Source organism: Tachysurus vachellii, chromosome 7 (assembly GCF_030014155.1).
Source record: "Tachysurus vachellii isolate PV-2020 chromosome 7, HZAU_Pvac_v1, whole genome shotgun sequence".
Lineage (NCBI taxonomy): Eukaryota > Metazoa > Chordata > Actinopteri > Siluriformes > Bagridae > Tachysurus > Tachysurus vachellii.
Window position 1 is genome coordinate 16132652 of NC_083466.1, and position 27038 is coordinate 16159689.

The window sequence follows — 27038 nt, forward strand, 5'->3', positions numbered from 1 at the left end:
TACAGGACTTACTTTACTCCTAAGACACACTGCTATCTATGCAGTGTTCATTTATGGGTAAATCCATATATCCTTAGATATCAGGAGATTTACGAATGAACAATTACCAAAAATAAGAGACCATTTATGATTTGTGTAAACTAGACATTTCAGTGTATATGAAGATGGTTTTATTTTGCTTATCCTGCGCAAACGGACCAACATCAAACAATGTAAAACGAATGGATGTTCAGTTAATATCTATTAACTTGCCTTACGCATGTCTCATGAATGGTCTTGCAGTACTGGATCATGAAAGTGGACCTTTGCAATGTGGACAGACATTGATCAGCCATAACGGTCGGAACTGAATGGAAGCATTCACACTACAAGACCTCTGAAGGTGTGCCGTGGTGGCTGGCACCAACGTGTTACAATCAGATGTGTTCTCAAACATTGCTGAGAAATTTATTCAGTGTGGAAGGGTGGAATTAACATGTAGAAAGAAGCCACTCTACTGTTTTGCCTTTTTTCCGCAGGTAAGCGATGCACACATGACAATGTCCCTGTGCACAAGCAAGGTTCCTGCTCAGGTAATATTCGCATCATGCATCAGAATGAGAAACAATGTACACAAACCAGTACGAGATGAGCTGATTTGTGTTTTTTTTTTTAGAAAATACTGATCTGTTTGGAATTTCACACACAACAGTCTCTAGAAAAAAACAACATCCTGTGAGTTGAGGGTAAAACACTTTGTTGTCTGTGCCTACTGTAGCCTCAGATTCCTATTCTTGGATGACAGGAGTGAAACTTCTGCTGTGATGTGGTCTTCTGCTGTTGTAATCCATCTGCCTTAAGGCTTGACATTTTGTGCATTCTGAGATTCTTTTCTACTACCCATGACGGTATTTATTTCTTTTTTTATTATTTCAGTAGTTTTCCGCTTGGTTCAAACCAGTCCAGTCCAGGCAATCTCCTCATTCTTTATCAAGTTGTTCATCTGCAGAACTGACACTAATTTTATTTTCATCAATCTGTATGAACTATAAAGACTCTTGTGCATTTTCTGAAGTTTGACGTAAACCTTATCTGAAGTTTTTGACTTGCATCTACACAATTTTATGTATTGCTCTGCTGCTACATTGGCAGTTTGGATGAATGTCCTATTAAAGTGGAAAATGAGAAAAATACAATAAAATGCTTCAGTTATAACATGCGTTATATGCACATAGTAACGTGAATTTTGAAATTGTGGCCTTTAAACAGGTAAAAAAAAAAACTTCTAAAGTGAATGCACCAATTATGCACTAACATCAATTGTCAGAAAATGGAGGCGTTTTCAGGGATAAAAACCCAGACCCAAATGCAGGGATAACAAACACACGATTTATTAAGTAAAACACAAAAAAAAAAGAAAAGAAACCGTAACTCAAAAAACAAGACAAAGATCACGAAGACATTCACGAGAGGAAATGTCCGGGCATGATCCTGACATTAGAAATGTTTCTTCAGTACATGTTTTTGCTTGGTTTACTTGGATGTTGTCTCTTTTCTCTGCAACGTTGGGTGATATCTCATTGTCTGTGTGACGAATTAAGTTCATTTTATGGACTGATTCAGGATCAGTGGTCCACAGATGTTTTAGAGACCATTGTTTTGAATCTATTTCTTCAGCTTTTAGACATAGTGTTTAAACTTTATTGAGAAGTTTCATAAACTTAATATGGAATAAAACACACACAATGTAAAAAAAAATGATGACAGTACACATGTAAGAACTGATTATAACTTCAATGTAAAATGAACTAATTTTCATCCTGTTCAGTGGTGGAAAAAAGGTCCACAATGTGAACTAAAGGTTTACCAACTGTTTTCAGAATTCATAACTGCAACTAAATAGTAGGTTACAACAACGACCCCAAGTTCACTGTCATTAAATTTATGCAAATTATTTGAACTTATTATTATTCATGGAAAATGGTATTTTGGTAAATGCACGTGCTCTTAATTTAGTTAAAATTAAGGATCTATTACACAAGAGATAATGACTTTGTTTTAATTGCAAGTGGTTGTGGGTAAAGCTAAAGTTCATGGTTTATTGATTTTAACAAACTGAAGGAAACCACATATAATAATGGAATAAACCAACGATAGCATATAATTAAGGGATTTATATTGATCATTGTGGGCTTGGTTTACTTACGGATGAAATAAAGACTAGAAATAAAGTAAGTGTCTTTAATTTAGCTAACATTCAAGCAAACATCAAATTCAGTGAATTTAAATGGTTATCACTGAGAATTACCTATGTGGTAAATATTACTGTATTATTGCTAGATAAGAATTGTAACCTGGGATGGTGGTGTTTTGGGTCTGTCAGCGTCTTCACCTAGCCCAGGTGACCAATCAGAAACGATCAATCTTTAGCATGAGTAGTGTCATTAGAGTTACTTCTCTTTGTCTGTAGGAGAGACAAGAGGCACATTCAGACCACCACTCAGGATTCTACAACGATACTGCTCACGAAAACTTCTTTCTTTGGTCAGCTTTTAACACTTAGTCTTTCATTCAGCCCATCTCAAGGTCACCAGCTTTTTTGGAAGATGCTGCACTATTCTAAAAGTCCTTCTCTCTATTTGCCTGCCTTCCTAAACTGTCAGCTCCAATTTCCAGTTTTTACCTGAGGTGGTAGTTGCTTGGTTGCTCACTTGTTTATGATGTATTGAGCTTTTACTTCTCTCTTCTCCCACAAGCCAAATCTCTTGGGCTGCTAGCATAACAATGATGGTAGTCATAGCCTGGATACACTTGTCACCATTGCCCTTGGCTGTAACTTCCAGGAGTGAATTGGCATATTCATCAAACTGCAGCTGTTTTTTTTGTTTTGTTTTGTTTTGTTTTGCCTGCTTGAGGGCCCCCTGACTATTTGATGATTAAATGTTCTGTGCATGACTGAAGCATGTGTTAGGTGGAAGTTGTGGGCGTTTGGGGTAGCTCCACATCTGGATCCGTCTTTATTCTTTACTCCGTGGCACTCATAATGCTTGTATATTTGTCACCCTGACCTAGTGAATCTTGCCCCAAGCATATTTAATTCTTATTGCCTTCTGCTGCTGTTCTTTGCTCTGTCCCACTGGGTCACATCTCTGAAAGTCATGTTATTTAAGGGGAAGTTACTGTAAGGAATTATGTAAAAGCTCTTGACCCAGTATACAGTATATAATGGAATAAAATATTTAGAAATATTGGAACTAAATTGACAACTATTTGCTTGTGTAAGCTATGTGAACCACTTGCTAACATGTTATTAGTTCAAGCCATGATAGAAACATGTAGAAGCATCAATACTCCCAAGAATCAAAGACGAGTAAGCAATTAATAACACCATTGATTATCTTTCCATCTTGTTCCATCTGGACAATGACTGTGAAATGAAATTACCTCTCATCTTTAAATCCATTTAATAATATCAACTGTTGATTAAGAATTAAATAAACTACACAAGGAGTGAGAAAACATTGTAAGCATAGAAAACATAGTGCTGTTTTCCAGGGATTTATGATTTTCTAATATACTTTTTTCTTTTTTACATTATGGGGTAATTCAATCACAGACAGTTAGCACTTTGTAAAAATTGACTTTGGTGTTTGTGTGCAGAGCCAATACTCTGTTTTTCTTCCAGTATAAGATGAGAGAATGAAATCAAAGTTTTATGTGCTGTGGAAATGAACAAATAAACACAGTGATGAGAAAAGTCTTGCAATAACTGTTTATTTAATTGAGATGATATAAATTCTATCACAGTTTATTTGAGGGAATACAGGACCCAGGAGATGATATTGGTACAGAGAATGATATTGTATTAAATGTAGGAGGGGATAATATCCAAAAAACAGGCATCCAGTGCACATATGATTCAAAACTAGAGAGAGAGAGAGCGAGAGAGAGAGCGAGAGAGAGAGAGAGAGAGAGAGAGAGAGAGAGAATCTGTGTGGTATTTCTCCAGTCATCTTAAGTAAGTAGGTAAGTTAGTAAAATAATCTAATTTAGCATATAATATTCTTACCAGTATTGGAGTTTTTATGAGCTGTATAATTTTGATCAAAAGGCTAGTATTTATACATTTTCCATGTAGCTGTATAGTTTACCTCAGTGGTTTAAGAGGTTTAAGATATCTCAAGCTACTAGACAATGAACATCACTGGAATCTCTTAATCTCACTTTGTTGTATCACACACAGGTGAACCTTTAAAGGGTCATGCTTAAATCAGTAGATCCTTTGGTGGAACTTCTGGAACAAATAGTAGGACCAAAGTCACTACCTTTTTTCTTAGGCATAATATGCTCACAATTCCCTGCCTCAGTGAAATCTGCCTCAGTGAGATGATAAGGCAAACAAATTTGAGACCCACTGATCATTAAGACAACAAAAGTTTCAAGAAAACCAACAACGCAGATGGTCTTACTGTCCACCATTGATCTGCACCACAGGATTTAATCATGTCCAAGAATCATATAGACTTTCACAGTTATTAGACGGGTTACCCCTGATTCATATCACTTTGAACTCCATCCCTCCTACAGGGTATTACCTATATTATATGACTCATTACTAAAAACACCTGGACCTGAGCCATCCTCACCTCTGGAAATTGAATACAGGCTATTCTATGTATAGCTTAGTTAATTCCAAGTGGTGAGGTTTCCACATGTATTATATAGAGACTGAGGATGAGTACAGTCATTGATTCATAGAACATAACAGGCATGAACACCCAGATGGTTTCCTACTGGACCTTATTGCATGGATAGTTTGGCCAGGACATTGTGGCTCTCCGCTTTCTGGTTTAGCTTATATCACATGTCTAACATATGCTATAGCAAATCTTGCAAAATCTTTCCATTCCGAGTATTTCCATGAGTCCTGTAGGCTCAAGCCTTGTGTAATTTTGATTGCCATTACCAAATGTCAATTGGTGTGTTATTCATTTGACCTTCTGGCTGGTAATAGAATATTTGTAATATGTCATGCCTTTACTGGGTTTGACCCTTAACTCCTTTACCACTTTTGGATTTGGATTGTGTTTGTTTGCTTTGTCTGCATATATTCTGTAAATACCCACATCCTGAATTCTCCTAGTGTCTAGTGATTTACAGTTTCTGACTTATTTAGATAGTTATTTTTTCTACACCGTCTATAGATTACATACAGTAATGAAGTAGTTCTGTACAAATGAGATACGTTTTGATAAGTATAGGGGATAAGGATCTACCAAATGATCATCCAAATAAGTTTATAGTCTGTAGATGGTATTTAAGAAATCATCAGTCATAATGTGGACAAATAAACTGAAATAAATGGAAGAAGTTGATCGTCTATAATGTGTCCATGAATTCTCCACCGAACATCAACAACTTGTTATATTATTGAGAAGTATATTGTCACTGATCATTTGGAGATCTCATTTAAATTTTTGGCAATCAAATACATTTAGACTATTAAAATAAAGTGTTACCCATTTCACAAAAAAAAACTAAGATCATCCTAACCAGTGTCTTCAGTGTGGCAGAATGAATGAACATTTCTCAGCACAGTTTATTGACGTGGACATAGGAAACAAAGTCATGATCATAAACAGGAATAAGGCTTGTACAACAGTGATGCAAAAAAAATGTCAGGGTTAGCACTGGGTGTTAAGGTGAATCTATCAGGTACAGCAATAGAGATGTTTCACTTAATAAAGTGGCCAGTGAGTGTATAATCACCAGGAAATTACATTTCACAGTAGATAAAGACTTATTCTATCACTAAAGCATTACATGACATGCCTTTAGCTTTTTAATACATACACTATAACCTAAAGAACCAATGAATATATGGTGCATAAATACATTTGTTTTTTTTTTTTCAAATACAAACTATTCTAGGATTTTGGAGAAGGTGCAATAAATTCTCTAATCACTCACCAAATGAATCTCAAAGTTTGATTTCTTAGCCCACTAAGCTCCTACAAAGAAGATAAAGGTCTTTTTCCCCCAAAGATTAGGCCTAATCTAAGATTAGGTTTTGAACTCCATGTGGATTCTTCCCTAGAAATCTTTTTCAGTGCTGCACTAGAAAACCAGGTTCCATTGTTGGACATCAGACACTTTCCATTTTGCAAGGGTAAAATACATTTAAACAGGATTAAAAGCAGATGGAATTGGGTCATGTCTAAATATGTACTAGATTTCTGACCAAAAGGATAGCAGCTGTTTCAGTGCTTAGACATCTTTGGGTCATGTAACCATGATTAGATGTGTGAGCATAAGGGGTCATGATACTCTAACAGTGACATCTATAACACGGTGTTTGTCCTGAGTATCCAATTAATCTTTCCTATTAGATGTAACATACAGTTCCCATGGAGATAAACACAGTAGGGTGTGTGGAGAGAGAGAGAAAGCAAGAGAGAGAGAGAGAGAGAGAGAGAGAGAGAGAGAGAGAGAGAGAGAATGATAGGCTGGCTTAGTGTCCAGTGTGGTGCAAGTAGGTCACTGACTCTTCCAGAGGAGATTAACATGCAATGATCCCTCTGGAGATAGATTACCAGTCAGGAAAATTCAGACCTAGACATGACAACCAGCTTGAAATGTCTTGCAGTATTTAATATTCATTAACAGATCTTCTTTCTCACTCTTTCTCCACATGGGATCATAAATAGAAAAAAAGAAATGATGAAGGACCTAACATAAATCAGTATGGGGTAGCTGCTCTCTAGACCAGGGTTTCTCAACTCCGGTCCTAGGGCCCCAAGGTTTCCTAACTACACATACTCATTGAGCTCATCAACTAATTTGCTAAGTCTTTTATGAGTAAATTGGGTATGGTGAGGGTTTGGAAACCTTGATATAGTGCAGTGCAGATCACATAAGTGTCAGCCAATATACATCAGTGAAATAGTAACTATGTTAGCAGAAACTAAAATTAAAGTCTTGTAATATACATGTCTATGTAAATCTCGTATATTGCATGTACACAGAGCTAATAGGCATTAAATCTGACCAAGTTTCGACCAGAAAAATGTGCATGGTTAAATTGCATCGTTAAAGTATATGTTAGTAACGTCAAACACATTCACTTTCAGACTTCAATTACTAGACATGCTTATTATTCTTATTCTTATTATATGAACTAATGGAGCTACATGCAGCACAACTTCATCAAGGCCAAATGAGCCAATATGGTACTGCTGCAGCTCTCCACAACTTAAAATCAGCCATAACATTAAACCACCTGTCTAATACTGTGTAGAACACATGCACCAAATGTGATCTGACTGCATGAGACCTCTGAAGGTGTGCTGTGATATCTGACACAAATCTGTAAGTCCTGTAAGTTGCATCATAATTGTTTGTCCAGCACACTCAGATGCTTGATCGGATTGAGTGCTGGGAGTTTGGAGGCCAAATCAATACCATGAACTCTGTCATGTTCCTCAAATCATTCCTATACAATTATCCGGCTGAAAGAGCATGCTGAAATTAGAGAATAATGCCATGAAGGGGTGAACTTTGTCTGAAACAATGTTTAGGTAGGTGCTTCAACCACATGAATGCCAGAACTCAACTATTCCCAGCAGAACCCAGAGCATCACGCTGATGCCTACAGCTTGTGCCATTTTAACAAATAATCAAGGTTATTTACTTCACATATCAGTTGTTTTAAGTCTGTGATGTTAACAAGCCTGCCTATTAGAAGATATATTCACTTTTGCTTTGTGTATTTTGCCTAGCATATGCCTTGCTACTCTGTTTGCACCTTGTATTGACTATTTGTTTGCCAATTTCTTTACTTTTCTAGAAGTTTTCTAGAACTCACATGCATTTGTAATCTCCAAGTTTGTTTTCTGATAAAAGTACATTATTAGTAATATAGTATCAAGCTGGAACACTATTAGTTAGTGCTTTAACAATTTATATACTCTCTCTATATCTATAGTTATGAGGGTGGACGTTACATTTATGGCATTTATGGCCACTAGGATAACACATCCCTGGATATGCTGAGGAGCAGAGCTCTTTGTACTCATTACAGCTCAGGCTTTGCAGCAAGATTAAATTGGATGGAAAATAGTCTTTACCATGGGCACATTATTTCTACAACAGAATTTCATGCTCCTTTATTATAACTGATTTTAAATTATATATGGAGCAAATAACATAAAAGGTGAGGTGAATAAACCTGGCACGGCAATGACAAAATGTTTTGCCTCGCACACAGCACCATGAATATGTCTGCACATCATCACATCTGTATGATACACTTAAATAATCTCCCTTTCTGCATTTTAAAGAATAAATCAGCCTTTTGGATGAAAGTACCTCAGACTTTTCAGCCACAATCCATGCTATCATCAAACACACATAGTGAGCTTTAGACTAAATGAACTCAAGATGAAATAAATTTACACACACACTCTGTAATCAGAAAGAGTATTTAGATGTCTTATACAGCATCTCTGTCTATCCTGTCCACATTTCAGTGTAACCTAAACAACATGGACTCCCATTTGTTACTGTTAAAAATTCAGCCACTCTGAGCTACAGGTGAGTGACGTGATCAAGCTAGTACTTTTTTCTGACAAATTTATTTTTCTGAAAATCAAATAAAATCCATCCACACAAACATACAAAGGTGCCATGAACTTGCAGAGGCTCTGTAATATTTAAGCAAAGCTTTAAACTCCACAACAGCAGAATCTTCTTGAAAGCGGCCTTAGCAACCTTGGATGTGGATTCAAAATGCAGCACTTTCTAACTACCCAGGTCCCACTAGATATCCTTAACTTTTAGCACGACTGCCAGGGAATCAAATGAGACTATTTAAATTTTAGCTCAGGTCTGAAGAATGATCTGAATGCTGTTGTCAACGTTCTGTATATACCACTTGACCTTGTTGGTGATGAGATTCAAATATCCGGGTCTATTCGTTTTTTCTCCTCTTGTCGGTAAGAGATCTGTCTCTTCATCTCTGAACAGTGCTTTATCTTTGACTTTTTGTCATGCAGATACAGTGTTCTTCCTCTCTCACCTTCTTGATTTTACTTAGTATCTCTAAGGAAACTTGATGTATTCAGTCCGCAATTTCCTTCCAAGTGACAGATGGACTTAGGAGACACGATAGCATGAAAAACCATTTAAATGTACTACAATCACGGTGTAAGGCACTTTTTTGGGATTTGTTTGTTTTTTTAAATTAAGCATAAGTAGCACAAGAAGTACATGTGATGAAGTTGTGGTTTTCTTAAAATATATATCAAGCTATGTTAGCAAACATGATACCATGGGAACTATTAAAAAGGCAAAAAATAAATAAATAAAATCATAACCTCCCTTAAGGGTGATGGCCTGATAAAAGTGATACAACAGGCAACAAAAAAGTCCTTCAAGCAGTCGGGTTTCTACAAGCAGAATTCCATAAACACAAAGATCAGAGAAGTGACAGTCACTAGAATGGAAGATTGCAATGCTAGCAGGGCAAACAAAAAGCACAATGTGATGTGGTACAAGCCGGTGATGAGAGGCATTACGCAACCTTTCAACATGATTGGCACTATGCAACAAATGCTTTCAGATGGATTATTCACCATATGAATTCAGACGAAAATTGAAACTAGTGAAGTGCCTAATGCATAAGTTCTGCATAGGGGAGGATGTTGACTTTGTAACATAGCTGATAACAATTACATATACAGATTTTGGCAAATGCCCTCATCCAGAGTGATACATCAATATAGGTTCACTAGGAGACAGACTAAGGATACCATTAGTCTAAAAACTATGACTGAAGGAATTATAGCATCTTTTAAATAACAAACAGGGAAAAAAATAAGTAAGCACTGGCTTACAGGTAAGTATTTCAGGAAGAGGAAGGTCTTCACCCTTGCTTGAGGAGAGTCAGTGACTCAAACTTCTGGGGAAAGTTCATTCACCACCTAGGTACCAGAATTGAGAAGAGTTTCGATGTATACCTACCTTGTACCCTTAGAGGGTGCAAGGTACAGTGCGAGGAGTAATAAGAGCTTTGAGGTAAAAGGGAGCTAGTCCATATTTGGCTTTGTAGGCAAGCATCAGTGTTTTGAATATGATGTGTGCAGCTACTAGAAGCTGGAAGTGTGGTGTGGGAGAACTTAGGGAGTTGTAGAAAGATATCCCAAGATGATGACCTGGGGATGAATCATCTGGGATGACAAGCAGTTTAGTTTTGCTGTGACTGAGTTTCAGCTGATGAACTGTCATCCATGATGATATGTTCAACAGACATGTTGAGAGCCAAGCAAAAGCCATAATGTCTGAGGGAGGAAGAAAAAGATAAATTGAGTGTCATCTGTATAGCAGTGGTAAGAGAACCGTAAGAAGTACTGAGCCTTGCTGTACACTACTGGAAAGTGTACAGTGTCAATCCCCTCCATGTAAAGGAAGATTTTGATTGGTCTAACCCAATATGAAGGCCTTCTTTGCATGTTCACTATCTGTATGGCCATTTCAAGAGAGGCACTTTATAACAAACAATTTGAACAAATTTCCTCATTATCATCCATCTGTCCGTTTTCTGTACTATTTATCTACACAGTGTCACAGGGAGTCTGGAGTCTATCCCAGGGGACTCTGGGCACAAGTTAAGTGATACCCTGAACGGAATACCATCCCATTGCAAGGTGCACTCACAAACACACACACTCATTTCTACCCTATGAACAATTTATAGATGCCAATCTGCCTATAGCACATGTCATTGGATTGGGGATGAAGCCAGAATCTTCTAAAGCACAAGGAGTTGCAGGAGATGCAAGGGTGTAAGCCAAATGTGCTAATCACTTGATAATCCTCACAGCCATTTGATTTTCAATGTGACATTTCTATACATCAATAACCGACACTTAATAAAAGTTAACCATTTTTTATAAATCTTGTTATGGTAGTCCTATGCGGAAAGTATGTCAATTTGCAGAGTTCCCCAAAGTCAACCACCTTAAAACGATTTTGTTTATCTGCTGCCTCAGTAAACATTGACTGCAAATGACATTTTCACTGACAGATAAGTGATCTGGTTTATCCCAGATAGCACACATACCGTATGCTGACATGACATGCACAATTTGTCTCAACAACATTGCAGTGACTTATTGGGAATAGGTCAGTATGTTGTTTTTGGATCATTTACTAAGTTCTATCTTTCTTTTTACATAATTCAATCATGATTTTGAAAACACTCATTTGTTCTGAACAGTCAAGTGCACCGGATAATATTCACACAAAAGTGTATTGTTAAACATTATAAATGGATAGTTTAAATCAGTCCTCTCATGTCAAAAGCCAGAGAAGTTGCTATGACTACTTTAGCAGACGTTACACTACAACTAGTAGTGTACATATTATAAAATTTGTCATTGTATTAGAAAAGATTCACTTGTATACTGTACAACATTCTGAACCATAATAAGTTATATACTACATACTATTGCTTATAATATTATGCAATACATCATTCATTCATCTTCTACTGCTTATCCGATCTACCTCGGGTCACGGGGAGCCTGTGCCTATCTCAGGCGTCATCGGGCATCAAGGCAGGATACACCCTGGATGGAGTGCCAACCCATCGCAGGGCGCACACACACACACTCTCATTCACTCATGCAATCACACACTAGGGACAATTTTCCAGAGATGCCAATCAACCTACCATGCACGTCTTTGGACCGGGGGAGGACACCGGAGTACCCGGAGGAAACCCCCAAGGCACGGGGAGAACATGCAAACTCCACACACACAAGGTGGAGGCGGGAATCGAACCCCGACCCTGGAGGTGTGAGGCGAACGTGCTAACCACTAAGCCACCGTGCCCCCCTCCAATACATCATGCAGTGCAAAGCAAAGTAAACAATATCAAGACTAAAAGTAGAAACATCAGGTAACACATAAAAATACTAGCAAAGAACACACCCCAAACCCAAAATTTGAGGTGCTCATGATGTAATAAGGATGTGTGATCAGCAGTACATGACACATGGTCATGTGATGTTCTGGTGCTGACGTGTATTGACGTTTTAAGCTAATTTCAGTGCTAACATAATATTAATATACTACTCATTCATGTGACATGAACTTAAAGTATAGACACATTTTCTGCTAGAAATGTCTGATCTTTAAAGACTTTCCATAGCCAAGAACAAGCACCAGACTACATTGTGATGTTCAAGGACAGAAAAAGAATGTTTACTTCAACCAAATAAAGATAAACAAGTTGTGATACAACCATGGAACTGCTAAACAGGCTGTTTATTCTTTCTGGATAGAGCAGTAGGTCAATTTATCTCTATTTATTTAGACTAATGTGACCATGCACTTGGCTTTTTATAAAGCAAACTGATTGAGCATGCTGCATTATAGCAAGTCGTGACATAGACATCCCCTGAGTCAGTTCACTTATTGTGATAGCCTTTAATAATATCTGTAAAAATAGTGACATCCGCAGAGGAAAAATGCTGCTTGAGCAGCTACATTATTAGCTAGCTTAGCTTTTTTTAAATAAGCCAGATTGCACGATTGGAGAGTTATTTGTGCTACCAAATGATACTATTCTTCAGTTTAGTTAGTTAATTAACTAAATTTAATGATACGATTTGTCAATGATTCTGTTCCTAAGCTTTTATATGTACTGTTCTTTATTTAGTATTTTTTCTTTCTGATTACAGCTATACATCATTTGTTATCAAGGAAGATTTAATAGGAGGTTAGATCATGCCATGAACGCTATTTTGTGTTCAGTTTACACTGTATGGGGAATATTCGGACTAGATGGAATGTAAATGTAAATGATTTAATTTGTTTCTGTAACTAATTTTAGTCTTTAAAAAACATCTCAAAAGACTTTTTCCATTTGTTGACATTGGTTATTCTGCTCACATTGCACACGCTAGTGAATGCAATTTGTAAATTGAATTCATTTAAACCTAATTCAATAACTTCAGATAAGGAATGCAATTCAAGACCTTTACGTTCTTTTACTTGATGAAGGTGAAAAAAAAAGGTTTGGCAAAACCGAATGGTCGTATTTGTTTTGCAGTGCTGAATCCATCTAATGGATTACGGTCAAATTCATCTGCAGGAATGCTAGCTAATAGAACATTATCTCCTCAGGCCAAAGCTGACTCTCTGAATCAAATTTGGATACTACATGTGCCATGTGGAAACCTTAAACACTTCTTTGGCACTGTTCAGCAACTGCAGGAGAAATTTAATATAACTGTAAGTCATTTTTTTCCACAGATCAGATCAGAGATTATGTGAAAACATATTTACACAATTTCGCCATAGCAAAACCAGATAGTTCCAATCAGTGTGTGAAACTGGGTGCATGATTTCTTATCTGTGTGATGCCTTTCAAGACTTTAAGCCACCCTCTATGGAGTGTATCAAAAATGCATGGGGAAGCAGCAATGGATGTGCAAATACATAATGATATTTGGATGCTAGTCTTGAATATATTCAGGTCTGTTTTGTTAAGGATGGTTAATACAGTTTAAAGTATTACATAGATTGCAGTATACTATGGTTACATTTTCAACATGATACAGTAAATGTTTATTACCCGAGGCCTCAATTTCACACGGATTTGTCTTATAAATTATAAAAGAATGGATAGCAATATTTAAAACTTTATTCCATGTTCTCAAACCCAGTGCTTCTTACAGTTGTGTGCAAAAGTTTGGGCACCCTTAGTAAAATTATGTATTTTGTTAATTTTTAAATTAAAAACAAGTGAACAACCATTGCAGCTAACGATACAATAAATATAATGCAATGTTTAAAAATGTGGACAAACGACATCAGTTGTTTTTGACAACAGCTTATATTGTTGGTATATATACATATATATATATATATATTTTTTTTACTTCAACAACAACAATATAATATAATATAATATAATATAATATTCAATTTAAGGGATTATGTCTTGTCTGAATAGAGAATAGCCTAATTAGTGGCTCCATCTTTACTTACAGTAGGTACAGATGTAGTAAGTAATTGAAATTTGATTATCATTAGGCTTGTACGGTATAATTGTTTTTTTTTCTTTTCTATTTCTGTTTATTATTATGTATAAAGAAATGTAGCTTGATAAAACTTTTATACAACAACTTAAGTACAACAATTCAGTAAAATAAATAAATATATAAAACACATGCTGGTATTTCAATATACAGCCCCCACACTGATACACCCTCCCACCCACATAGTGGCTGAAAAGCCTGTGGTTTACCTCACTCTGTAGGCCAGTGATCATAGACAATTGCAGAATTGCATTGAGCTTGTCTGACATTTGCTTTTGCATATAAATGGCTGAAAGCGCTCACAGTGTCAGCATGTACAAAATCTATTCCTTTCCATATGTGTGTCATTCTCACATGTCCTCACCTACCTGTAATCGAAATATAAATCATGCGGCTCCATCACTTAAAAAAAAATAGTGATGAATTAGTCGATTAGGGTTGGAGAAATGAATCTCATCGAATGGTCTTAAGGGAATGAGTCCCCCCTCCCTCTATCCCTTTATCCCTTTAATTACACTATTGGATGCAGTATAAGGATCAATTAATTGAAGTGGCTCTAGGCACAGTGGATTAGACTGCTGGAGGATCATAGAAAGCCATAAAGCAGACAATACGAGCACTTCAGCCTCTCAGAGGAAGAGTGCACACACACACACACACAAAGCACAATTATTGGAAGTGTTGGAAGTAAATCTGTAATGGTTAAAGATTTTTATGTAACATATCTGTGTGTCTGCTCTGTTACAGTACATTATTCTATAGCCATCTTGTATAGTATTGGCTAGTGTTGCCAGCATAGACTCAGGATTGTCCATGACCCTGACTTTACAACTACTAAAATAAAATCCAATACACCAGTTTTCAAAAGCCATGAAAACAATTAATCATGAATAAATGAATGAAAATTATTTAACACTCCTTTCAGCCGGTGTACTACATTCAGACAGGCAGCTGATTATCTCATGTTGAGTCAGGTTAGTTAAAACCTGTGATAAGTGATTAGCCTTCATGAAAATCTGTTTAACTCTGCAGCAATGTAGAATGCAGTGTAACTCAGGACAGTCAGCTAACTGTAGTGCTGATTGGCCAGTCTTAATTATCTCCATTTTTCACCACTGACACAAAATCTATGTCTAAATTCAACAGGCCCCTCCTCTGACAGCACAGCATGCTGATAGATTGTGCTGTAATAGACATATGGCTAGCTAACTTAGTTTACCTTTTCATGCACCTCATGACTCACGATAGGAATTGAATAAATGAACACATGCTTGTTTTATTTTCCTTTCACACTGGTTCTATCCATTCAATAAATAAATAAATAAATAAATAAATAAATAAATAAATAAATAAAAACATACAGTAACTCGTTCACCCTCTATAAGCACTTGCCTTTGACAAAGCACCCATTTAGAGTACCATTATAATCTGAGGACAGGCAGTTAGGCAGTTAGGGCAACACTTGTTTATATGTTTAAATTTAAAGAAATGTAACCTTAATCATACAACCAAAAGTAGCATGTATTTAACTTTTGGAGTAAATAATAATGGGGGGCACGGTGGCTTAGTGGTTAGCACGTTTGCCTCACACCTCCACGGTTGGGGGTTCGATTCCTGCCTCCGCCTTGTGTGTGTGGAGTTTGCATGTTCTCTCCGTTCCTCGGGGGTTTCCTCCGGGTACTCCACTTTCCTCCCCCGGTCCAAAGACATGCATGGTAGTTTCATTGGCATCTCTGGAAAATTGCCCATAGTGTGTGATGGCGTGAGTGAATGAGAGTGTGTGTGTGCCCTGCGATGGGTTGGCACTCCGTCCAGGGTGTATCCTGCCTTGATGCCCGATGACGCCTGAGATAGGCACAGGCTCCCCGTGACCCGAGGTAGTTCGGATAAGCGGTAGAAAATAAGTGTGAGAGAGTGAGTAAATAATAATAAAAAAAGAAAAGAAAAAAAAACGTAGATGTTAAAGGATAGACACTTTTGTCTAATGAACGTAAAAAAAAGTTAAGAGCCTCCATCCATCCGTTTTCTGTACTGCTTAACCTACACAGTGTGAGTTTTGGGCCTACAGTGTACCGTGGAGGCCAGGGCACAAGGAAGGGGACACCCTGGACAGTGCATTCACAGTGCATCAACTGCCATTCAACCTGCAGTATGCCTTTAGACTGGAGAAGAAAAACAGAGTACTTTAAAGGAAAGCACAGAGAGAACATGGAAACTCCACAAACAGGACCAAGCCAGGAATCGAATATGATTCTTGACACACATGAACCTATCACTCCTGTCAGTTAACTTTTATTGTACAAAGGCATTTGTTCTTCATCTGTTTATTGCTGTAGTGATATTAGCTAAGTGTGAAAAACCATGAACATACACTTGTAGATAGAGAACCAACACAAGCATTGGGCAATGGATTAAATTTCATGCTGTTTAGAACGTTTGCTAGTAATGATTTAACATAAATGTACACAATAGCCACATTTTCCTCTTTCTGAATGCGGAAACCAACATAAGCTGAATGCTATATTTGAGATAGTCTGGCAGGTAGCTCCTGAAAAGTGTATGTTTTCTAACCCTTGCATTCTAACACTTTTCTCTCACTCATACTCCCACTTTTACTAAAGGGTTTCTCGGGATTATTTAAAGACTTAATAGTTCTATGATTTGCATAATATTATTCTCTAAACGTTCATTAAGGTTTCTGTTAAAGATGGTTTATGACAATGTCTATGGATAAAAGTGTTATACAATTAAAACTAACTGAACCAGGAATATATAGCAGATATTGGTTGGGGTTGACAAAAGTATTGAATAAAGATGTGAAATCTAAAATCTACATATAAATGTAAAAGGTGCATGTAAAATGCTGCATTATAGCAAGCAGAAAGTTGTAACATGGACATGTCTGTATGGACAGATAAATGGAGTCAGTTCACTTATTGTGATAGCCTTGAATAATATCTCTAACAATAGTGACATCCTCAAAGGAATAAGCAATTTCTTTTCACAGTACATTCATCGATTGTTCTCTATTGTTAACAGTTGCTTTTTTATTCTGCACTAGTTTCCATTTTAAGTAAATTTTCATTCTGTCAAATATGATTTCAGAAACTGACTGGAACAATTTTCTTCCATTTAAATGACTCTTTATTTATTTATTTATTTATTTATTTATTTATTTATTTATTTATTTATTGACTTATTTTCGTCTAAGTTGACAGTATTTATGTTCAGAATAAAAATATGCTGCGTATTCAGTTACCTTCAGAAATATCCTAACCAAAAGTTTAATCATATCCGTGTAAGATAGCAATGTGCCAACCCCAGATTTGAAATAAAACCTAGACCAAGTTTCAGAACAATGGGACACACAGACACACACACACACACACACACACACACACACACAGAACTGTCCATATAAGAATACAGAATGATGTTGGTCAGTAATGGTTATATTCTTTCTCTTTTCATCACACACACACACACACACACACACAAACACACACACACACACACAGAACTGTCCATATAAGAATACAGAATGATGTTGGTCAGTAATGGTTATATTCTTTCTCTTTTCATCACACACACACACACACACACACACACATACACACACACACCTACACACACACACACACACATACACACACACACACACACACACATTCCAACTAATTCAAGTAAATAGACAATGCAGGGTGATACAAGGCCTTGCAATCCTTCATAAATAGTGCACCCTGCTGCTGGATAGAGACAGATCGAGGCAGTAAATCAAAATGAGAGTAGTCTGCTGAGACACAACAACTCAGGATTGTGTGTACATCCTAAGCAAGGTTTGTTCCCTTAGTGTTTGATATCTGAATTTGTTGCATCACCTTCCTCACACACTCTAATGCATTTGATATGGCTTGGCTATGCAACGCGGCAGGTCTTTGACTTCGGTCACATCTACAACAAACAACCAAAAATTGTCGAGATGCCTTTTCTGATTTGACTTGGTCATCAAATAACCTAAACCTGATTCTTTTTTGAAGAGCCAAGAAAATAAAATTCTGCAGCTTTTCATAATATCTCTCTTATTTTGTCAATTTAGTGGCCTTTGAGGGCATTGTATTCTGTGTGGCCCTGAAAACCTAAAAAAACAGATTCTACTTGAGAGAAGACGTCATTCAGGGTGGAGAAGAGAAAAGAAGAGAAAGGAGGATCAGAGGGACGAGGGAGTTGTATATTACTCTCTGTCAGCACTTTTACTTGACTTAAAGGTTTATTTGTCATCTGCATTGGCGGTTCTGATCAGTTGGAAAGGTCAGCAGTCTGTCATATTCTCTTACATCTCTTCCTTCAAATCGACACTGTGGCTGTCCACACAGCCTATATCCTCCACCAGGAACTGCAGCATGCATTCATTATTGATCTGAAATTTGAGCAAATCATTTCTCAGATATTACTGATAAGTCGTTTCCTGTGAAACTTTTTTGTGACATTTCTGACATGATGAACACAAAGATTTTATTTAGCACAGAATCTTTACTAACTCAAGTGACAGTATTAAACAATTGTATAACAGGGTCAGGCCTATCAAATATATGAATAAATAAATATAAATATAAAATGTTTACACAAACACACACACACACACTTTCAGCATTAATTGTGTTGTATGCTGTTAGTTAGTTAAATGTTTTGGTAATAATGAGCTTCATTAGTATTCCCAGTGTCCCTCTCTGCTCCATTCCTCCTGCTTCGGTCTCGGTTCTCTGTTGACATTTATGTATTCAATTAGCCATTTGCAAAGAAGCCCCCCTCCTTCTCATCCTCATCCTCTCTTCTCCTTTTCTCTCCCTCCCCAAGTTGTTCTTCTTTTCCTTTCTTCTTCCTTCCCACTAAAATAGCTACATCATCGTGCACCATGATCTTTCATCAGCCTTAAGCTCTTTATCAAAAGTAATCCACTTGCTGGACCCCAAGGGAGTCTGCAAAATATCATCTCTTAGCCCACTTGCTAAGGCTCTCAGCATGAGGTTCATGCAAAAGTTGCTGAAATATGAATATGGTAAGACATCTCTTACATCTTTTTGATAGTTTCCCACCTTTTTTTTTTTTTTTACTTCTTCTCTATTCACGTACACTCTTTAGCCAGCATTTATTTTACTTTGTTCAAGCTGATCAAGCATATAAATTTTTCCCAGTGGGTTGTCCTTATCACAGGACAAGTAACAAGTGCTTGCTGATATTAACCATTAGTCCTTTAGGCAGTTTCGATCCATTACTGGAGGATGTGGAGATATAATCTCGTGGAATATGACTTCTTGCTTTTCTCTCAGGAGATCATATAGAGTGTATAAGTGCTGACTCTAGCAGATTCATGAGGGGTTCACTGTGGACAAAGACACATGGATGGCAGAGACCTAGCTAGCTAAAGCAGAAAGGAGGAGGTTCTTTGCATATGTGCATCCAAAACAATCCAAAGGGCAAATTTATGCTTTGTTATAAGCAATTGTACTACATTAGTGGTGGTATATTATGATTGCAGAGACTGAGTGAGGGAGAGACTGAGAGAGAGAAATCACCACCTTTGATATTTCGATCTGACCCTTTACACCTCTAGACTTTTTCATTTTGTCATATGGCCAGCAAATTGGCAGCCATTAAAATTCCGCTCATCAAGGCCGGAGTGCTGGTTCAATGGGCTGAGAACAAACAAGCACAGGGAATGATAAATGGCCCGCACGTCTTTGCCTGTCCTCTCTGTATAACCTGGGCATTAATTACCACAATTGGTATTGCACACTAATCGATAATTGCATTCTTAGAGCCAGACACAGTGGACCAGCTTGGCCACTGATGACCCTACCTATTAAATCTGGCTCTTTTGGATTACAACAAGAAAGGGTTATATCAACAAGACCATAAGACTGAATAACCCAGAGCTAAGCAAGAGCTCGTAGAAGAATGACATTTCAAACATGTGATTTCTTATTAAATTACTGTGTTTTTTCTTGTAGAATATGATTTACCAAAGGTTTGCATGTGCAAGGAAATCTGTAAACTTAATTAAAATAAAATCTTCCTAGTGAGCCAAATATCACATCTTTGTTATTATGCACATTTGACTTAATGAATATGCAATTTCCAGTAAAATAAAGGTTGGCATGTACTGTATATTATCAGTACCTGCTGTGTCACAGCAATTGCATGGGTTAATTAATATGCCTGACAGGTAAGTATTAAATTTGTGGTATATTCCCATTTGAAGACAAAATCAAAATATATACTATGGTTTATTAATAAAAAATGCCATTTTATCTTAAAATATATATTTTTTTTGTTTTGTTTTTACATTGTCATCTTTTATTACCTCAGTAATAAAATTGGTTTTATATACAATATTCACCAAACGTGTCCACCTGTGATGCCAGAAGCATTTAAAAATGTCTTATTTCTCATTATTAATCTAACACACACCCGGGCATTTTATGAATTCCATTTTTTTTAATAAGTTTGTTTAAATCATATTTCTGTTTATTCTTCTGTGATTGCCTCTGAGAGCAGTTCCTCCTGAGAACAATGTGAATCTAAATAAATAAATGATGATTTCCTTAACTTCACATAAAGATGTCATTTTGAAATTTGCTTTGTAAATCATCTGCAACATGTATAATATCTGTGCAGTTGTCAACTGCACTTGGATACTTCCACGTTTATTGTAGATCAGAGAAGAAGTAAATCAAGGAAGTTGTTCAAGTTATACATTTATGATAACAGCAAGGATTTATGAGTGCACAAGGGTAGCGACAACAGACACTATCCAGAATCTTGTGTGTGTAAATCTAGTATTCATCCATCCATCCATCCATCCATCCATCCATCCATCCATCCATCCATCCATACAACCAACCAACCAACCATCCATCTATCCATCCATCCATCCATCCATCCATCTATCCATCCATCCATCCATACAACCAACCAACCAACCACCCATCTATCCATCCATCCATCTATCCATCCATCTATCCATCCATCCATCCATCCATCCATCCATCCATGCATCCATGCATCCAACCAACCACCCATTCATCCATCCATCCATCCATCCATCCATCCATTTTCTGTGACATTTATCCTATACACACAGTGTCACAATTAACCTACAGTCTATCCCAGGGAACATAGGGCACAAGGCAGGGGACACCCTGGACAGAGTGTCAACCCATACCAAGGCACACACACTTCCACACTCCATACAATTTAGAGACCAGTCAGCCTTCAGAGCATGTCTTTGGGGGATGACTGCAGGAGGAAACTGGAGTACCTGGAGAATGCTCTCAAGCAAATGAAACACATGCAAAATCCACATACACAGGGTAAAGACAGGAACTGAACCCCTAACCCCTAAATGTGCTAACCAATAAGTCAGCATGCCTTCCTCCCTCAGTAAAGCTACTATATTTCAGATCATTCCTATTGGATAGCTCAGCTATTTAAAAAAAAAAGATAAACAGATTGTCTGCTTGAACTTCTGTTACTGCCAGTTGCTTGCAAATTCCCACCTTTCAGGCCAAACCCATTCTCCTCTCCGCTGTGTGACTTTGCTGTAATGTCCAGAAGCACAGCAGAATACCTCAGAGGACAGTGCCTTGGACCCCTGACTTTGGCCACAATTCAATCCATCTGCCACCCTGTTCTTTCCTTCACCTTGCTACGCTGATTCATGCAAAATGTTCGTCCCTTTCCTCCCACTAGCAGAATTAGTTTGGCGGTCACTGAATTTAATCATAGAATGTCATGCAAAGTATCCCCTTGTCATTGTTTAATGTAAATAACCTACCTACCAGGTTGTTTTTTCACCAAGTAACTTTAAATCCCCAGTGTGATTTAGAACATATGCATACTTCTGACTTTGTGACTTCTGTAGTGAAGCTCATGAACAGCAGATGTTAGGCGATGGGGATCATCTGTTGTTCTTAGATTAGTCTGCTTCTACGGGTGTCAGATGATGTACTCATAACTGTATGCAATAAGCTCTAATGAAAGCAAAACAAATGGACTAAATTAAGTTCAGTTTTTAGCCAATAGATATTGATACAATACAGGCATGCAGAAATTTGGATGTAGATTTAAATGAGCAGAGATAGAATAAAAACGATATGAGACTTGAAACTTTGAAACCTTTATATGAGCAATGAAACCTTTTCCTTTTCTGAGTGGCACTGGAGTGTGGGGTTATAAATCACTCCAGTATACAGGTGTAGGACTGTATAGAAAAACAGTACTACGTGTTCAGTATGAGCACATTGTGAGTTCTATACAGAGCTTAAAATGGTTTTGTCTCATGCTTCATTTACAACCATTTTGAAGGGTTTGTTGAAAAGAACACAGTGGGGATCTTTAATCCAAGTTAGTTGAGGGTCGTTTATTATTTTTATTATTATTATTATTATTATTATTATTATTATTATTATTATTATTATTATTATTATTATTGCTACTACTACTACTAGTACAGCAAATTGAAACACAGTACAAATATATTTTAACAAACATACATTGTATGTGTTCCTGTCACTTTACAAACACATTACAGCGTTAAATACATATAGACACAATTCCAAAAAATAATGGCACTGATTTCATCTTACGCATTCTTCAAATTAGAGAAACGTTTGAATATCAATGCAAATATGCATTGCTCCTCAATGGTTCTACTGTATATAGCGACAGAGATGTGGTTAAGGTGCTGGACTACTGATTGGATGGTCAAGAGTTTGAATCCCTGGGCCACCAAGCTGCCACTGCAGTGCCCCTGTGCAAGGCTCTTAACCCTCAATTGCTCAGTTCTCGATAAGGGTGTCTGCCAAATGCTGTAACTGTACATCGAACCAGTTTTTGGGAAATGTTTTTACTGGCCAAGTACAAAACTTCAGAGTTCCATATAAGAGTTCTACCAGCACTGCTCGACTGGTTCCACCATCTCTCAAGGTAAGAGAGGCAAGTATACTACAAGACTCTTCTCTGTTCTGGCACCAAGGTGGTGGAATGAACTTCGTCCGGACAGCTGAGTCACTGGCTATTTTCAAGCGGCGGTTGAAGACCTACTTATTCAGGAAACACTTCAACTAGCACTTCTTTCCCTATCTTTTGTATTTATATTAAAAACAAAAAAACAAAAAACACACACAAAAAAAAACCTTTGACACTTTTTCATCGTAACTTTGAACAATGTTTTAAACTCATGGTATCTTAAGTATGTAACCTAGTGAGCCAGCATTAATGTATCCACTGTTGTATGTCACTCTGGATAAGGGCAGGACAAAAGACAGTGCAGGACAAGAGACAGTGCAGACACAAAGTTACAAGACAATACAAAAAGTACAAAAAATGCAATACACAAAAGACAATAAATAGTAAACAGTAACAGAAACAGCACAGACCGACCAGTGTTAATACTGTATGTGAATACTGAATGTTCAAACAATATTTCGTGCAGTAACATTAGAATGAACACAGTTTCTTAGCAGCAGGTCCTTGGGATAATATATAGAATTGTGCAAAAAACAGCAAATGACTGAAATATTGTATAGTATGTGCGAAATAGCTGAGATATTGTACAATATGTGCAAAAACGGCTGAAATGTTGGGACAGTTTGTGCAAAAACAGCAGAAAAGGTGTGCAAAACAGCATGTAAACAGTTTGCTGGATTGTAAGCAGCATGTAAACAGTGTAATGTGTCAGTGTGTGTGTTTTGTGAGGGTCTATGCAGTCCATACAGATGATGTGTGTGTATGTTGTGCTCAGTGCAGTACAGTTCAGTTATTGAGAAGTCTGATGGCTTGTGGGAAGAAAATATAAAACCAAAATAAATCATTTCCATATTTTTTCTCTAAAATAATGACAAAGAAACTTTCTAGATGACTATTGCATGCTCAAATTCTAAATCATACATTGAGTTATAAAAAAAAACTAGCGAATGAAGTAGTTAGAAATATAAATATTCCTCCCAAATATGTCTATATGCTAAAGCTGTCCCTAGTCTGTCTCTACCGCTTGTCCTAACAATCATGAACCCAGCCAGCATAAAAAAAATAAAATAAACCCTCCCTAGTCTCGGCTAGATGCAGCCATTATGTACATTACATAGAACCTGAATTGAGGCGGGCCACAGTCCTGCATGGTTTGGTGATTTCCCTGCTCTAAAACATCCAGTAAACCTGTTAATGAAATTGTGAGTGAAACAGCAGCAAATAAATTACGCTTGACTCTAGACCTCTACAACTGCAGTAAAACACATCTAAATTTCATTATTTGTATTCAGTGCATAATGTGGTGGTTAAGTATAGAATCTAGTGCTGTGTTTTATGTATTTAGTATTTAATGCATTTGAACTTGCAGGACAAAAATGAATTATGTGCAGTGTTTTGCACATAAATGTTTAAAATGAAAATGTGCAATGTTCTCAGCACAAATACAGCAAATTATAGGCTGGCTTTTTGTTTAGCAAAATGCAATACCTGGCTTGATTCTCCTTTTTTTTTTTTTTAAAAAAACTCTGTCTTTACGTTATTACGCACCTCCGTGCTCTGTTTTCATAGAAATATGCCTATTTCATCTCCCTATCCAGCTCCATTCCTAATTCACCCTAGATCACTGAAAAGGGGGGCTGAATGTTACAGCTCAGTGGTCATGAAGGTAAAGCAAAAGCACTAATTCTTGTGTGCAGGCATGAATCAAGCACTGAATCCACCATGTTGTTATTCACTAAGACAACTGAAACACCGGCACAGTCTGCAAGAATATCTCCACACAGAACTCACCATATGTTTAGTGCCAATATGACTTCATGGTTGCTTGAGTGGAAAATAGCTCAGAGGCCGTAGAAAGCACTTGGAGATTACAGTCTTTTAGATAAATAATTTGCAGCAAATATGGAACATGGAACAGAAGAGAGGAGAGATATTCAGGGAGAAAAAAGGCGAATAATTATAGGAAGTTATTATAATATATAACATTTCATTATACTGTAACTTACATTAGATAGAAAGTAGGTACCTGAAGAACTGAACTTATAGAAATAAAAAGAAATTACTGAAAATAATCATAATGCTATGGGTCCAAACATTGTTACAGTATATTGTTTTGACTATTTCAAAAGTCTTTTTTTTCTGAGTTTATCTTCATTTGGATATTCATATGTAACATTATGAAATATACTCAGTGATGTCTGGTCTCGATATTGAATGAAAAAAACATTGTCATATGACACAATAAATTAATCTACAGACTGGGCATTATAGAATTCAGCCCCAGCATAAAGCATATATATTTTCTTATATACACACAGACATATATATATATATATATATATATATATATATATATATATATATATATATATATATATATATATGTATATGTATATATATATATATATATATATATATATGTAATATATATATATATATATATATATATATATATATATATATATATATATATATATATAAAAGACTGCTTGTATTTTGAGAAACAAACTGAGAAAAGTCAAGAAGGGTTAAGACTATGTTATTATTTTTTTAAGATAAAAAAAAAAAGAAAACATTTTTTTATGTATAGTTTCTTCAGAGAGGGAGGTCTTAGCCTCTAGCCTATTTTTGCAATCCTGGCCTGCGTTTACTTAATGGTGTGCACCAAAGAGTGAACCTCACTGGCAGCTTGTCCTGAAGCCCTCTAATGTGTGTTTGTCTGTTTATTTAACAGAGCAAACCCCTTTAATAGCCTTTAGAGGAGATAGAAGCGGAGATACATTTACCAAATATGTGTTCTGGCCTTCTAGCTGGACCATTTAGGGTCAAAGGAAACGGAACACAGTTATTTGGAATGACATTTTGTAGAAAGCTAATATGAATAGTATTTACACAAAGGCTGTCCTATGAGGCTATTAGGACAGGTTAATGGGGTAGTTAAACTTTAAACAGTGGTCCTGGTGCACATTTGAGTCAGTGGCAACTAATGGATGAATGGCAATAGATGTGTTTCTGTTGGAATTTATGCCTAGTATAATTGCAAATGTAAAACTGAGGCTTCACAGTCCTGCTACACATGCAAGCAGTTATAATGATGACTTGTGTCAACATTTGCTTATGTATATGGACATGTAATGTATGTCTTAAGCACTGTGTTTTTCTTATACATTCAATTCAATTCAAATCAATTTATTTGTATCATGCATTTAACAATTCATATTGTCTGAAAGTAGCTTTACAGAAATACAGAAACAGAATAAACTTTACTTTAGAGTAAAATTAAGTTTATATATCTCTAACAATTTTCCCTAATGAGCAAGCCAGAGCCAGAAAAAAAAACTCCATGAGATGATATGTGGAAGAAACCTTGAGAGGAACCAGACTCAGAAGGGAACCTCATTTCAGTGATAATGGACAGTAAATAATGTAAATGTAAATAATGTCCTTTAAACGACAGCTTGTAGTTGAGTGGAATTGTGCAACCAAGAGCTCCTGAGGAACTAACATGCCAGTGCAATTTCCAAGTTCACCACAGACCCAACACTAATTCCTTCCTCTTGAAGTCTTCAAATGATGTCTTAAAGTTTTATACCACTCTTACCAATTTCCCATCTAGGGGCAGACTGGACATCTGGAGCATCGGGACATTTCCTGGTGGCCTGGCGGTTTTTCTGGCCTGCCTGCTGTGCTGTCAGCTCAGCTTGATATCTGATAGGCTGATGAATACATGACAGACCTCTCAAAATCTACAAATCAGGCAATTGCGGTGCGAACATGGTACCACATGACCCAACATCAGCAACACACTGCTTCTTTGGCTATATCTGACAATCGTGCAAAAAATGTGTTAACACAAAGGAGGAGCAGAGAGGGAGCAGATAAAAAAAAGAAAAGCCCTGGTCACAGACACAGCAAGATGCTGCAAAA